Source organism: Miscanthus floridulus, chromosome 13, assembly GCF_019320115.1.
Source record: "Miscanthus floridulus cultivar M001 chromosome 13, ASM1932011v1, whole genome shotgun sequence".
In the NCBI taxonomy this organism is placed as follows: Eukaryota; Viridiplantae; Streptophyta; class Magnoliopsida; order Poales; family Poaceae; genus Miscanthus; species Miscanthus floridulus.
This window is the reverse complement of record NC_089592.1, coordinates 16,213,017-16,227,831: the sequence shown is the minus strand read 5'-3', so window position 1 is coordinate 16,227,831 and position 14,815 is coordinate 16,213,017.

Sequence of the window (14,815 nt, the reverse complement as noted above, 5' to 3'; positions counted from 1 at the left end):
CCCATTTCCATCCAGGAATCTTCATTGGTTGTAGTAACCCTGCAGGTCTTTGATGCTCAGCTTTCACTCTTTGACAAGTGTCACATAAAGCCACATATTCTACCACATCTCTCTTCAAACCATACCACCAATACTTCTCCTTGAGATCCAAATACATCTTGGTACTTCTGGGATGTATAGAATAAGCAGACTCATGGGCCTCCTACAGAATTGCATCACGGATAGCCTTCACTTCAGGTACACATATCCTTTTTCCGAACCAAAGAGTGCCATTCTCATCCATTCTAAATCTGGGTGCCTTTCCAAGCACTACATTCTCTGCTATCTCCTTAAGTTTTTCATCCTCCAATTGACCTTTGCGTATCTCTTGTTCCAAAGTAGGCTCTATCACCAATTCCATTGCATTAGTGACAAAATTCAAATTGAGATACTCCATTTCAGCACACAACTTTGCTGACATAGATGTCATCTAAAGTCCATTGGCATAGCTCTTTCTGCTAAGTGCATCAGCTACGACATTTGCCTTTCCTGGGTGATTATGCACTTCCAAATCATAGTCTTTGATCAATTCCAACCAACGACGTTGTCTCAGATTCAGATCTGATTGGGTAAAGATATACTTCAAACTCTTATAATCTGTATAGATATCACTCTTATGTCCAATTAGATAATGTCTCCAGATCTTCAAGGCATGAAACACAGCTGCCAATTCCAAGTCATGAGTAGGATAATTCAACTCATGCTTCCTTAGTTGTCTAGATGCATATGCCACCACTCTTCCTTCTTGCATAAGCACACATCCAAGGCCCAAACGGGATGCATCACAATATATAGAGAAGTTCTTGCTTAAATCGGGCAAAATTAATATTGGAGCTGTAGTCAATCTCTTCTTTAGCTCATCAAAGTTTGCCTGGCATTTATCCGACCATACATACTTAGCATTCTTTTCCAACAGAGCTGTCATAGGCTTGGCTAGCTTGGAAAAACCTTCTATGAACCTCCTGTAATATCTAGCTAATCCCAAAAAGCTACGAATCTCACTTATAGTGGTTGGTGGTTTCCAATTCAATACATCTTGCACTTTGCCTGGATCCACTGCTATTCCACCATTGGAGACAACATGACCTAGAAAAGAGACTTCCTTCAACCAAAACTCACACTTGCTCTGCTTAGCATACAACTTATGTTCTCTAAGCTTTTGCAAGACTAACCTTATGTGTTCAGCATGTTCTTCTTCAGTCTTGGAGAATATTAGTATGTCATCTATGAATACCACCACAAATTTATCCAGAAACTCCATGAACACCTTATTTATCAGATACATGAAGTATGCAGGTGCATTGGTCAATCCAAAAGACATAACGGTGTACTCATATAATCCATACCATGTAGTGAATGCTGTCTTGGGTATGTCCGAGTTTCGAATCTTTAGCTGATGGTACCCTGAGCGGAGATCAATCTTGAAGAACACATGGGCTCCTCTCAACTGATCAAACAGGTTGTCAATCCTAGGCAAAGGGTATTTATTCTTGATTGTAACCTCATTAAGTGAACGGTAATCCACACATATCCGTTGACTACCATCCTTCTTATCCACAAAGATCACAGGTGCCCCCCATGGGGAAGAACTGGGCATATGAAACCTTTTTCTTGCAACTCTTTTAGTTGTTTCTTAAGCTCTTCTAATTCATTAACTCCCATTCTATATGGACGTTTAGCTATTGGTGTAGTTCCAGGTAATAATTCAATAATGAATTCAATGTCTCGGTCAGGTGGCATACCTGGCAAGTCATCGGGGAAGACATCCGGGAACTCCTCCACGACACGATCTTGTTCATTGGCTTCACCATCTAGCTGATTCACTATGGCTGTAGGCTGAGCTTGCACTACCACTTCTACATAGATTCTATCTCCATTGAGTGATGTCACAACCACAGATTTCTCCTGACACTGAATCATTGCCCGGTGTTGTTTCATCCAATCCATTCCTAGAATAAGATCAATTCCTGCTGTTCTCAACACAATAGGCTTCACTTTGAAGTCTACCCCCTTAAGGAAATGCTAGTTGAGGGGCTCCAATAAGAAGCTGGCATGCTACCTCCTGGTGAATTTACTAGTATGGGGTTTTTCATGGCACACAAAGGTATGCTATGCATTCTAACAAAAGCTTGAGAGATAAGAGAATGCGAAGCACCAGAATCAAAAAGTACTGTAGCAGAGATAGAGTTGACGCTGAACATACCCAGCATGACCTCTGGCATCTCTTAAGCTGCATCAGATGACACATAGTTCACCTTCGCAGTGTGAGGTGGTCGAGCGTTGAACTTCTGATTGTCAGTCTGTTTCTGAGGTGCTTGTTGGTTCTACTTCTTAGGGCACTGATGAGCATAGTGACCTACTTCTCCACATCGGTAGCAGGCATTGGGATTGTTGGGTGCACCACTCTTCACAGGAGCATTGTTGGGCACTCCCTGGTGTGTTGCAGGATTGCTGGTCTGTTGCGGGGGACGCTGATTTCCAAACTGTTGCTGGTAGTGGGGGTGTTGCTGGAACTGGTTCCGCTGAGGATACTGACCACGGTTTCCCTGGTGAGTTGTTCCTTGATTCCTTTGCTGGAAACCTTGCTGGGGATAAGCACATGGGCGAGTGTTGCTTCCAGAAGCTTGCCCTTGTAGCCTCCTCTTCTTAGCTTCCATCTCCTTGCGCTTATCGTCAATCACGATAGCGCGATTCACCAAAGACTGGAAGTTAGGGTAAGTATTAGACATCAGCTGGAGCTGCAGTCCATCATAGAGTCCCTTGAGGAAACGGTGTTGCTTATCCTTGTCATCTGCTACATCATTTGTAGCATAGCGTGATAGTTGTGCGAACTTGTCCCGATACTCCGCCATAGTCATGGATCCTTGCTTGAGGGACCTGAATTCTTCTTGCTTCAGTTCCACTAGTCCATCAAGAATATGGTATGACCGGAAATTGTCCTTGAATTCCTGCTAGGTGATAGCAGGAGCATTGTTGGGACGTCCAAACTGGAATAATTCCCACCAATCCTGAGTAGCTCCTTGGAGTTGCCCAGAAGCGTACAACACCTTCTCAAGATCGTTGCATTGTGCTATGTTCAGTTGTTTCTCCATAGCACGCAACCAATCATCTGCCTCCATAGGGTCTGAGGCATGGGTGAACACCGGTGGACGACCTTTCATAAACTCTCCATGCTTATCTCTGACCTGAACAGGCGGTGGTCCTTTTGTAGGTTCATTGTCCAAGCGCTGCATCATAGCTTGCATCAGCTGCGCTTGCATTCCCAATATTTGTTCCATGGTCACAGGTGGCGGTGGTGGTGGATTTATGAGAGCATCACGTCCACGACCACGGCCTCTGCCTCTTCCTCCTCTTGCGGCCATCTGTTTTCCAACAAATGTGCAAAATTTAGAGATTTTCCAAATTATAGAGAGCTTACAAAAGATAAGAAACAATGCTGAGAATTTTCTGGACAAGATTCAAATTCAGCAGTTCAGTAAAACTATTATATCTCGAGTTTCAGAGATCCAATAGAGGTGCACCAAGATTCGTTAGAAATCTTAGGAGATCAGCTACAACTTTTATTTAGATCACTTTTACAGATTCTGACACACACATGGTCAAAAGTAGAGCTAAACCGAATCTGTTCTGGGTTCCAGACAGTGCAGGAACATCAACTTGTGTCAGCTAGATCTCACAAACCTGAACAGCTATTGATGTGATTCTAGAGAAATTTGAAAGATACAGAGGTCTAGTTATCTCCACAAAAATTTCAGAATTTTTGACAGCCCAGATTTCGAGATACCAGATAAAGAACACAGGCTGCTCCAGAAATCAGCACAGCAGAGATAAGATAAAGCGAAACATGTGCATTAAGATTTCATTCTAAACTTAAGGTTCCAATCTAATGAAGTTGTGGACATGCCCACAAACTTCCATCAATCAAACGAATACCAAATCAACCAAGTTCACAAATTAAACATCTAATCATCCAAGTTCACAAGACCAAACAAGACTAAATATGAAACACGAACTAACGACGTGGTAATCTAGATCAAGGCACCTAACACCTATGGAGCGGTGTCAATCATGGTGAAGGACCGGCGCTTCTTCTTGTAGATGGATGGCTGCCCAAGTTGAGCTCGAAGTTCATCCACTTGCTTCTGGAGGCGTCTCTCAGCCCTCTGGGATGCACGCAGTTCTCCTTTGACTTCCTCATCCACCCCCTGTATAGCGTGGACATGCTGCACCATTGCTTCTAGAGTTGGGTCACTCTCTGGTGGAGCCAAGACCTGCCAAACACCCTCATGATCATTGCAAGGAAGGAACCTGAAGCGATCCTCCCTCATGGCCTCAAAGCGACGACCATGGTAGTGGATGTAGGCGTCCTGTGCTGCATCCTCCATGCCATCCAAGGCATGGGCCCTCCTGGCAGGGTCACGGTGGACAGTCTCCACCTCATGTCCATTCTTGATGTCGTTCCAGGCAGTGACCACCAGCTCTACCTTCTAGAAGGTAGCCTCCAATGGATGCTGGTACTCGGCACAGTGGTAGCTGATGGAGGCGTGCAAGTCGAGGTAGTAGTCGTCCAGCACGTGAGTGAGGAGGGTGTGGTAGTAGGCCGTCTCTGGGGCTGGCTTGAAGTAGTACTTGCACTTCCAGCCAATCTCCTTGTCCACCACGGGGACAGCTGGGGATGGTGCAGGTGTAGGGGAAGTAGCTGTCGACTCCTCAGGTGAAGCTACGACAGGATAGATCGGTGCGACAGTTGGAGTAGGAGCAGGTGCAGGCGTCGGGGTAGCCATCTCCTCGTCGTCGGAGATGATCACAATCTCCTTCTCCGCCTGTGGAGCACATGGGGTGAACAGGGCACGATAGCCAGCGGTGCTGAGGCGAGCAGTCTTCGGGTTATGAGACATCTATAGATTTAAAGTGAGATAGAATTAGAATCAACAATTTTATATAATAGATTAATGTATGAAAAGCATAAATGTTTTAATAAAATAACAAGAATAAGACAGTAAGCAAGAAACCAGAGGAGCAAAGATGCTAAAACGACCGTTTTCTAACTAGGCTTGCGTCCTACAGTCAACACGGCTCTGATACCAATTTGTCACACCCAATTTTAAGGATAAAATTGAATGCACAAAACTCATGTGTGCCCAGGAATCAGTCACACACACAAGTCGACAAATCATATAAAGTATCATCACGGTGTCTCTTACATCACAAATAATAACATTAAGTAGTCTTACACAACACAGCGGAATAGTAAAGAATAACTCTCTCGTGGAACACCATCACAGGGAAGGTCAACTGGTTGACCACAAGCCTAATAATCTTCAGGAAACTCTTCGTACACGTTGTCATCTGTTACCCATCCGGGATTTTTGTCCAAATATAGAAAATAACAAGCGTAAGTACATCCCATACTTAACAAGTTAACATGGGGTTATGAAGCTCAAAAGGGTTGACACTGGTTTACTGCAGTTAGCACTTTTAGTAAGTCAAGCTTTTATTATCAGGTATTATCAAGTTATGCTTAAGCTCCCATTTATTCCCATATGAACAGATATCAGGGTCAAGTGTATCATATATCATCATAGAACAACTTAAATGATCAACAACAAGTAACGAGTTATTCTGTGAGTTTTCCGGGCCGCTCGTGACCGTGAGCACGGCTGTTATAACAGTTTGTTACCCTCTACAGAGGTGGTGCACATTCACCGCGAATCGTGATCCCCATATGCCCGGGTTAATTACTCCCATGTCAATGCCAAGGTGAGCGGGCAGGGTACACTATGAAGCCATTTCATAGGTTTCTCTAACAAGTTAGGCTCACTAGGTTTCCTTGGCAGGCAGATGTAGGAACCCCCCTTTCCTATGGCATATATCCATCGCGGCTATACATATAGGAACAGAGGCAGCCCTATACCCAACGTGGCAAGCCCCATTTGCGCCAAAAAGGTAACATCTAACTAGCTAGAAAAGGTCCTATTACTGAGCTAAAGTCAGAGCCATATGACTCTCCCGGTTGCACTGTCAGTCCCAGCTTTTGCCGATAGATAAGTCCTTATGGAGGGCCGGGAGCAACATGATCAAAAGTCATTTGCACCTTCGCCCTATGGAACAGTTGTTATAAATTATGTTAAACTTTTAGTTCCATAGAATCATTCATCATCATGTAAATCAAGTACAGTTAGAGCACTAGCAATCTACCCATATGCATTTACCCCATAGGAGACAAGGAACAGGATAAACAATCACTAGGATGTCCTTACGGGTATCAAATTAGACACATGCAAATGAGTAATTGATTAAAGTGAAATAGGACATCAAGGTAGGCCCATGCTTTACTTGCCTTGGTTCACAAACTCTTGCTGGTCCTGCTGGTCGTCGAAGAATTCTTGGTCTCCAACGTTCTCCTCACCGTCTGAACGCGACCAACACGGCAACATACAACATTCCAAAGGCATTCATGTAAAGCAAACATTCCTATCATTAGAACAGTACACCAATAGTATAGAAAACAAGATAAAATGTTTGTGAAAATGATCTACGTCTCGCTACGATCACGTCAACGCGAAGTTCATGAAAAACGGAGCTAAAATGCGAAAGTTATGATTTAAACGGGATTTTCTATAGCAATATATTTAATTAAATCTAACCATGAAATTTAAAAGTTCCAAACTTGACTAACAGTGGTTCTAACATGTAGATTATGAAATTATGAAGCTAACGCGATTTGAACGGATCAATTCAGAGCTAAAACGATGATTTTATAAGCAAAACAGTTCAAATGGCATTTCTGTAAATACTAAAAACGTATTTTAGACTAAAGCAGTGAACTTTACGCTTTCAAAACGAGAATGCGTACTCGGGGAAATGCGCTAAGGACGGCGGACTCTATTTTGGGAAAAGGGGGCTCTTTAACAAATTGACCCACGAAGGGGTATCAGTCACTGGTGGCCGTCGGATTAGAAATGATCGGCCAGAAATGGATCCGGGGGAGAGAGAAAATGATGGCGACCGGAACGTAGCTTCAGGCGGTGAGGCGCCATGGCCGACGGCGAAGACTCGCTGGCGAGCATGGTATGGGGGCTAGGGTTCACGAGTCGATGACCCAAAGCCACCGGACGAGAGAGGGGGAGTAGGCGAACACGTTCAAGCCGAGAAATCGGCCGGAGGGTGCGGCCGTGGCGGCGGTCGCCATGGACGGCGGCCGGAGAGCTATCGGCGCTCGCGGCTACGGCGCTAGAAGCCACCAAACGCCAAAGAAACAAGTTGGGGAGAGAGAGGAGAGCTTGGGGAGGCTCACAGCGGGGAACTCAGGGTCGGAGACGGCTCGGGGAAGGCGGGTCACGGCGGACGGCGGACGGCGGTCTTCGGTGCTTCGCCGTGCATCGGTTGCGGTCTCCGAGGCGTGAGCGAGGGCAAAAAACGGAGCGGGGAGAGGCAGCAGGGGGGCGGCTCGGGCGTGGCTCCGTTTTAAAAAGGCTAGGTGCAGGGAGGGGCGCTCCCACGACGCGAGAAGATCGGGCACGGGTGGCGGTTTCTCCAGGCGCACGCGCGGGCGGTTGCGGGACACACAGAAGGAGGTGGGGGGAGGAGCTAAAAAGCGGGCCCGGTCGGTCAGCGACCGGGGAGAGGGAGGCGCAGCAGTTTCCAGCGGCGCGCGCGACTTGGGCCGGCATGGAGCTGGGCTGGCGCGGCTGCTGGGCCAGAGCAGGGCTGGGCCGGCGTGGGACGCCACGGGGAGGCAAGGAGGGCTGAGCTGACGCGGCTGCTCGGGCTGGGCCGAAAATCTAGGAAGGGAGAAAAGAAGAATTTTCCTTTTTCTTTTTCCAACCAAATTTTCCAAAAGCATTTTAAATTCAAATTTCAATTCTCTTTGAAATTTTTGATCAATACCAATCATTCACAAAATAATATGCAGCAGCATGTATGCATCACTTGTAGCTAATCTTATATTTGATTTTAGTTTTATAAAATTTATTACTTTCCTATGTTTGAATATTCACATAAATTGCTTAAATAAATCAATTTGACTATTTTTTTAGAAAATGCAAAATTAGGGTGTTACAGATTGTAAACCTAGTGTTTGATCTAGAAAATGAGCTCTAAGTGTTTAACTCAACATGGTACAAGATAACCCTTATTTGGAGGTGTGAAGAAGCTTGTCCTTGGATCAAACCAACTTAAATATCTTTGGCAAATGATCTAGATTGGACCAAATTTTGGGAAAATGATCCTCACCCCATTGATTGACATTGATAATCTCAACCTATCTACATTTTGAACCTTTGTGGTCATTGATGAAAAAGGGGGAGAAAAACAAAGATATTAGTGATATTAGTACATGGGGAGAAAAACAAAGATAATGAAAAGACAACAAAGGGGGAGAACTTGACATAGGGGAGAGATATGACAAAGGAAAGGGATAAATTAAAATTTTGAGCACACAAGTAGGGGGAGCAAGCTCATGAACTTGTATGGTGCATTTGAATGTGCATTTCATATGTTTGCTTGCATGGCACAAGTTTTAAATTTCAATATCCATACTTGTGTGGTGTATGCTAGTTGTAGGTTTGAATGATGAAATAAAAAAAACAAGCATGCATTGGTTATCTAGTGATTTCATTTCCAAGAGGTATCGAGATAACCATGGTGCTAAGGATGGTATAATGGTGCACTCCGATTGGAATCACGCTTCAAAGGTCCATCTTTTATACCTTAGTATCATTTGGTAGACATTGTCTCCAATATTTCCTATCTAAGCATATGTGCAAGCTTCAATCCAAACTCTTAGCACATATGTAGGGGGAACAATTGCTACCATATGGAGTTCATGAAACTTGTCCATATCCTATTACACATGGTAAATATGCTTGGACAAGCAACATGGATTCAATTGAATTTTAATTCATATCTTTATGTAAGGGTTGTCATCAATTACCAAAAAGGGGGAGATTGAAAGCTCTAGTTTGGTTTTGGTGAATTGATGAAACCTTAAGTTCTAACCTAGTTTATCAAGTGATCATGAGATAGATAGCACATTCCAAGTGGTGAAGCAAATGAAGATCATGACATGATGATGGCGATGCCATGGTGATGATCAAGTGCTTGGACTTGAAAAGAAGAAAGAGAAAACAAAAGGCTCAAGGCAAAGGTATAAATGATAGGAGCCATTTTGTTTCGGTGATCAAGACACTTAGAGAGTGTGATCACATTTAGGTTTGATAGCCGTACTATTAAGAGGGGTGAAACTCATATCGAAATGCGGTTATCAAAGTGTCACTAGATTCTCTAACTCATTGCATATGCATTTAGACTCTAGTGGAGTGCTAACACCCTTGAAAATGTTTGTGGAAATATGCTAACACACATGTGCACAAGGTGATACACTTGGTGGTTGGCGCATTTGAGCAAGGGTAAGAAGCTTCACCGGTAGAGTGTACGCCCGTAGAGTGCAGACAGTCCAACGGTACCACTGACGCTCTATACAGAAAAGACTATGGTCACTATAAGTGACCGGACGCTGGTCTCGGTGGGACCGGCGCGTCCGGTCAGTGATAGCAGTGAGCGTGCGGTTTCGGTCTCTTGACTAGACCCTAGTGCAAGAAACAACCTGACGCTCAGGGCCTGAGTCCGGTCAGTATGACGTATGATGACATATGCAACGCACAGGGACACGTTGAGTGACCGGACACTGGGTGAGTCTGGTCGAGCATGACTGGACATGTCCGGTCGTGATTTCTCGCTTCTGGATGCTTACTGGAAACGACCGGACGCTGAGGTCCAGTGTTTGGTCACTTCGCAGCAGCGCATCTGGTCATCACTTGACCACTGGGATCGGGCGCTCAGTATTTGAAGAGAGGGGACACATGGCGTGCATCATATGACCGGCCGCTAGGGTCCAGCGTCCGGTCATCTCGAGCAATGCCTAGTGAAGGGGTACAACGACTCTTTTTCGTGGGGGCTTCTATTTAAGCCCCATGGTCGGCTCAAGCTCATTCTCTTGGCCATTTACATTGACATAGCAACCTTGTGAGCTTAGCCAAAGCCCTCCCACTCATCTCCATCATAGATTCATCATCTTTGTGAGATTGGGAGAGAATCCAAGTGCATTGTTTGAGTGTTTGCATCTAGAGGCACTTGGTGTTCGTGTTTCACTGTGGGATTCACTTGTTACTCTTGGTGGTTGCTGCCACCTAGACAGCTTGGAGCAGCGAGGATCATCGAGCGGAGGTTGGTGATTGTCTTCGGCTCCGATTATGGTGATTGTGAGGGGTTCTTGACCTTCCCCGGCGGAGAGCCAAAAGGTACTCTAGTGAATTGCTCGTGGCTTGTGTGATCCTCATCTTGTGTTGGTTGTGTGGCACCCTATTGAGGGTTTGGCATGTGATGCCAATTAGCGCGTGAACCTCCAAGTGAGTGAATCACCACAACGAGGAGTAGCTTGCCGGCAAGCAAGTGAACCTCGGTAAAAAAAATCATTGTGTTCATCATTTGATTCCGAGGTGATTGGTCTTCATTGATATTGATTCTTGTGATTGATTGGTTCACTCCTCGACACGGCGGTATAACTATCTTGCTCTCTCTCTTTACATTACCGCAAACTAGTTATCAAGCTCTTTAGTGTAGCTAGTCGTGAGAGCTTGTTAGTTTGGTTAGTGTAGCTCTTTAGTTAGTCTTTGAGAGCACACTAACTTAGTGTAGTGCCATAGCTATTGTGTGGTTAGAGACAATAGAAACTAAAATTGTGGTAGGTGGCTTGTATTTTTAGTAGGCTAGCGTAACACTTGCTTCGCCTCATAATTGTCTAACTGGTTTGTTAAGTGTTGTTGTAGAATTTTTTATTAGCCTATTCACCCCCCCTCTAGCCATTAGGTCCTTTCACTTGTACCGGTGCTGCATGGTGTCCTCGCCCACCAGCTTTGCTAGCTTCGAGCCCTAGGCACGCATGTAGATGTACCACTACGCGTTCATAACCATGACGTGCGACGCCACCATGTCCGGGCACACTTGGCGCGCCGCCTCGACATGTCGGTGCAGCGCCTCCAGCACGCTAACCGTCGCCTCGGTGAGCGGGGCATGGTCACCCTCGCCCCGTGTCCTCATCCTCGTCGCCGCACTCCAGATCTACGCGTAGCATAGTGTCCATGAGCGCGTGGTAGTCGTCGGACATGAGGCACTTGAGGTAGTTCACAGCGTACTGCACGATCTTGGGCACGAGCCCGGCTGAAAGGTCCTAATATGGCTAGAGGGGGGTGAATAGCCTATTTAAAAATCTACAAATCAACTAGAGCAATTTGATTAGTATGACAAATAGCGAAATGCAAACTTGCTCTAGCTCTACAAGGGTTGCAAGCCACCTATCCAACAATTCTAGTTGCAATGATTACTAGGCACACAACTTGCAATGTTACTACTCACTAAGAGCTCTCAGTCTTGCTACTCTAAAGGGCTCCACTAGATGTACTTAAAATAACAAAGCAAGCTCTCAATTCTAATTACACTAAAGAGCTTGCTACAACTATTTTGCAAGAATATAAATGAGTGAGTAGGGTGATTATACCACCGTGTAGAGGAGTGAACCAATTACAAGATGAATACTAAATCAATCACTGGGAGAATACCAAAGGGCAAGAGATAACCAATTTTTCTCCCGAGGTTCACGTGCTTGCCGGCATGCTAGTCCCGTTGTGTCGACCAACACTTGGTGGTTCGGCGGCTAAGAGGTGTTGCACGAACCTCATCCACACAATTGGACACCGCAAGAACCTACCCACAAGTGAGGTAACTCAATGACACAAGCAATCCACTAGAGTTACCTTTCGGCTCTCCGCCAGGGAAGGCACAAGACCCCTCACAATTGCCACGATCGGAGCCAGAGACAATCACCAACCTCCGCTCAACGATCCTCGCTGCTCCAAGCCATCTAGGTGGCGGCAACCACCAAGAGTAACAAGTGAATCCCACAGCGAAACACGAATGCCAAGTGCCACTAGATGCAATCACTCAAGCAATGCACTTGGATTCTCTCCCAATCTCACAATGATGATGAAACAATGATGGAGATGAGTGGGAGGGCTTTGGATAAGCTCACAAGGTTGCTATGTCAATGCAAATAGCCAAGAGGGTGAGCTTGAGCCGGCCATGGGGCTTAAATAGAAGCCCCCACGAAATAGAGCCATTGGGCTACTCACTGCACTGAACACGGGCCGACCGGACGCTCTGGTCAGATTGACCGAACATTGGACCCCAGCGTCCGGTCACGCGATACACGCCACGTGTCCCCTCTCTTCAAGTACTGAGCGCCCGATCCCAACGGTTAAGTGATGACTGGACGCGCTGCTGCGAGGTGACCGGACGCTGGACCTCAGCGTTCGGTCGTTTCCAGTAAGGTTCCATTCGCTCAAAATCACAACCGGACGTGTCCGGTCATGCTCGACCAGACTCACCCAGCGTCCGGTCACTCAATGTCTCCACTTTGCACCACACATCAGCGTACGTCAGCATTGACCGGACGCACCTAGCTAGCATCAGGTCACTGTTCACGCCAGCGTCCGGTCACAAGACCGAGACACGTGCTCACTGCTGCTACTGATCGGACTCCGAACCCAGCGTCCGGTCACTGCTCCACCAGCGTTCGGTCACTTTGTGAACCCCTATTTTTTCTATCTAGGGCGTCGGTGAGGTTTCTAACCCTTACTCAAATGTGCCAACCACCAAGTGTATCACCTTGTGCACATGTGTTAGCATATTTTCACAAAGCATTTTTAAGGATGTTAGCACTCCACTAGATCCTAAATGCATATGCAATGAGTTAGATCATCTAGTGGCACTTTGATAACCACATTTCAATATGAGTTTCACCCCTCTTAATAGTACGGCTGTCTAACCTAAATGTGATCACACTCGCTAAGTGTCTTGATCACCGAAACAAAATGGCTCCTACTATTTATACCTTTGCCTTGAGCCTTTTGTTTTTCTCTTTCTTCTTTTCAAGTTCAAGCATTTGATCATCACCATGCCATCACCATCATCATGATCTTCACCATTGCTTCATCACTTGGAGTAGTGCTACCTATCTCATAATCACTTTGATAAACTAGGTTAGCACTTAGGGTTTCATCAATTAACCAAAACCAAACTAGAGCTTTCAATCTCCCTCTTTTTGGTAATTGATGACAACCCTTACACAAAGATATGAATTGAGATTTAATTGAATCCACGTTGCTTGCCCAAGCATATTTATCATGTGTACAAGAATATGGACAAGTTTCATGAACTCCAAATGGTAGCAATTGCTCCCCCTACATATGTGCTAAGAGTTTGGATTGTAGCTTGCACATATGCTTAGATAGGAAATATAGGAGACAATTTCTACCGTATGATGCTAAGGTATAAGAGATGGACCTTTGAAGCATGATACCAATCGGAGTGAACCAATATACCATCCTTAGCACCATTAGTAACTATACATACACAAAAACTAGAATACCCCATGAGATCAACATTACAAGTAAGGGTCTAGTTTCCATAAAATTAACATAAGTCTAGTTACTTTATCCTATGCATGCTAGTTTTTCATTTCGCCATTCAAGCATATAACTAGCATACACCACACAAGCATGGATATTGAAATTTAAAACTAGTGCCATGCAAGCAAATATATGAAATGCACATTCAAATACAACATACAAGTTTATGAGCTTGCTCCCCCTACTTGTGTGCATTTTTTATTGATCCCCTTACAATGTCATTTTATTTGTTTGCTCCTCCTATCTTACTATCTTTGTGAATTTCTCTCCCCCTTTGTCAACAATTAGCACAAAAGGGAGCTCAAATTATAGATAGGTTGAGGTGAAATCATGTGAAATGAGGATCATTTTCCCAATTTGGTTCAATCTAGATTACTTGCAAAAGATATTTAACTCGGTTTGATCCAAGGACAAACTTCTTCACACCTCCAAATAAGGGTTATCTTGTACCATGTTGAGTTAAACACTTGTAGCTTATTTTTTAGATCAAACACTAGGTTTACAAGCCCACAAACATGTCATATGCTACCACTAGATTATTTCAAATATACAAGCAATAGTGGTACCATACAAGCATCAAATTCATTTGATTTTAATGAATGAGCCTAGGACATGATAGGAATGACTAGATGCACTAAACAAGTCCTTAGCAATGGATGGATGACATGTCAATCAACTTTACCTTGCTTTGCTCGAAGGAGAGGCATGTCATATAATGGGGGTGCATTAACACATATGGGAGAAGTCAAGTATGTTCAATTCATTCCTTAGCTTGCAAAACCTCTTTTCATCAAGTGGCTTGGTGAAGATATCGGCAAGTTGATCTTCGGTGCCCACACTCTCAATGCAAATATCCCCTTTTTATTGGTGATCTCTTATGAAATGATGACGGATATCAATGTGCTTTGTTCTTGAATGTTGAACCGAGTTGTTGGTGAGCTTTACGACACTCTCATTGTCACATAGCAATGGCACTTGCTTGAATTTAATTCCAAAGTCATTCAAAGTAGCCTTCATCCAAAGTAATTGAGCACAACAACTACCGGCCGAAATGTACTTCGCTTCGGCGGTTGAAAGTGCTACACTATTTTGCTTCTTTGATGACCAAGACACAAGTGATCTTCCCAATAGTTGACATGTGCCCAATGTGCTCTTTCTCTCAACTTTGCATCCCGCATAATCGGAGTCTGAATATCCAATCAACTCAAATCTTGCTCCTTTGGGATACCACAATCCAACATTTTGTGTAT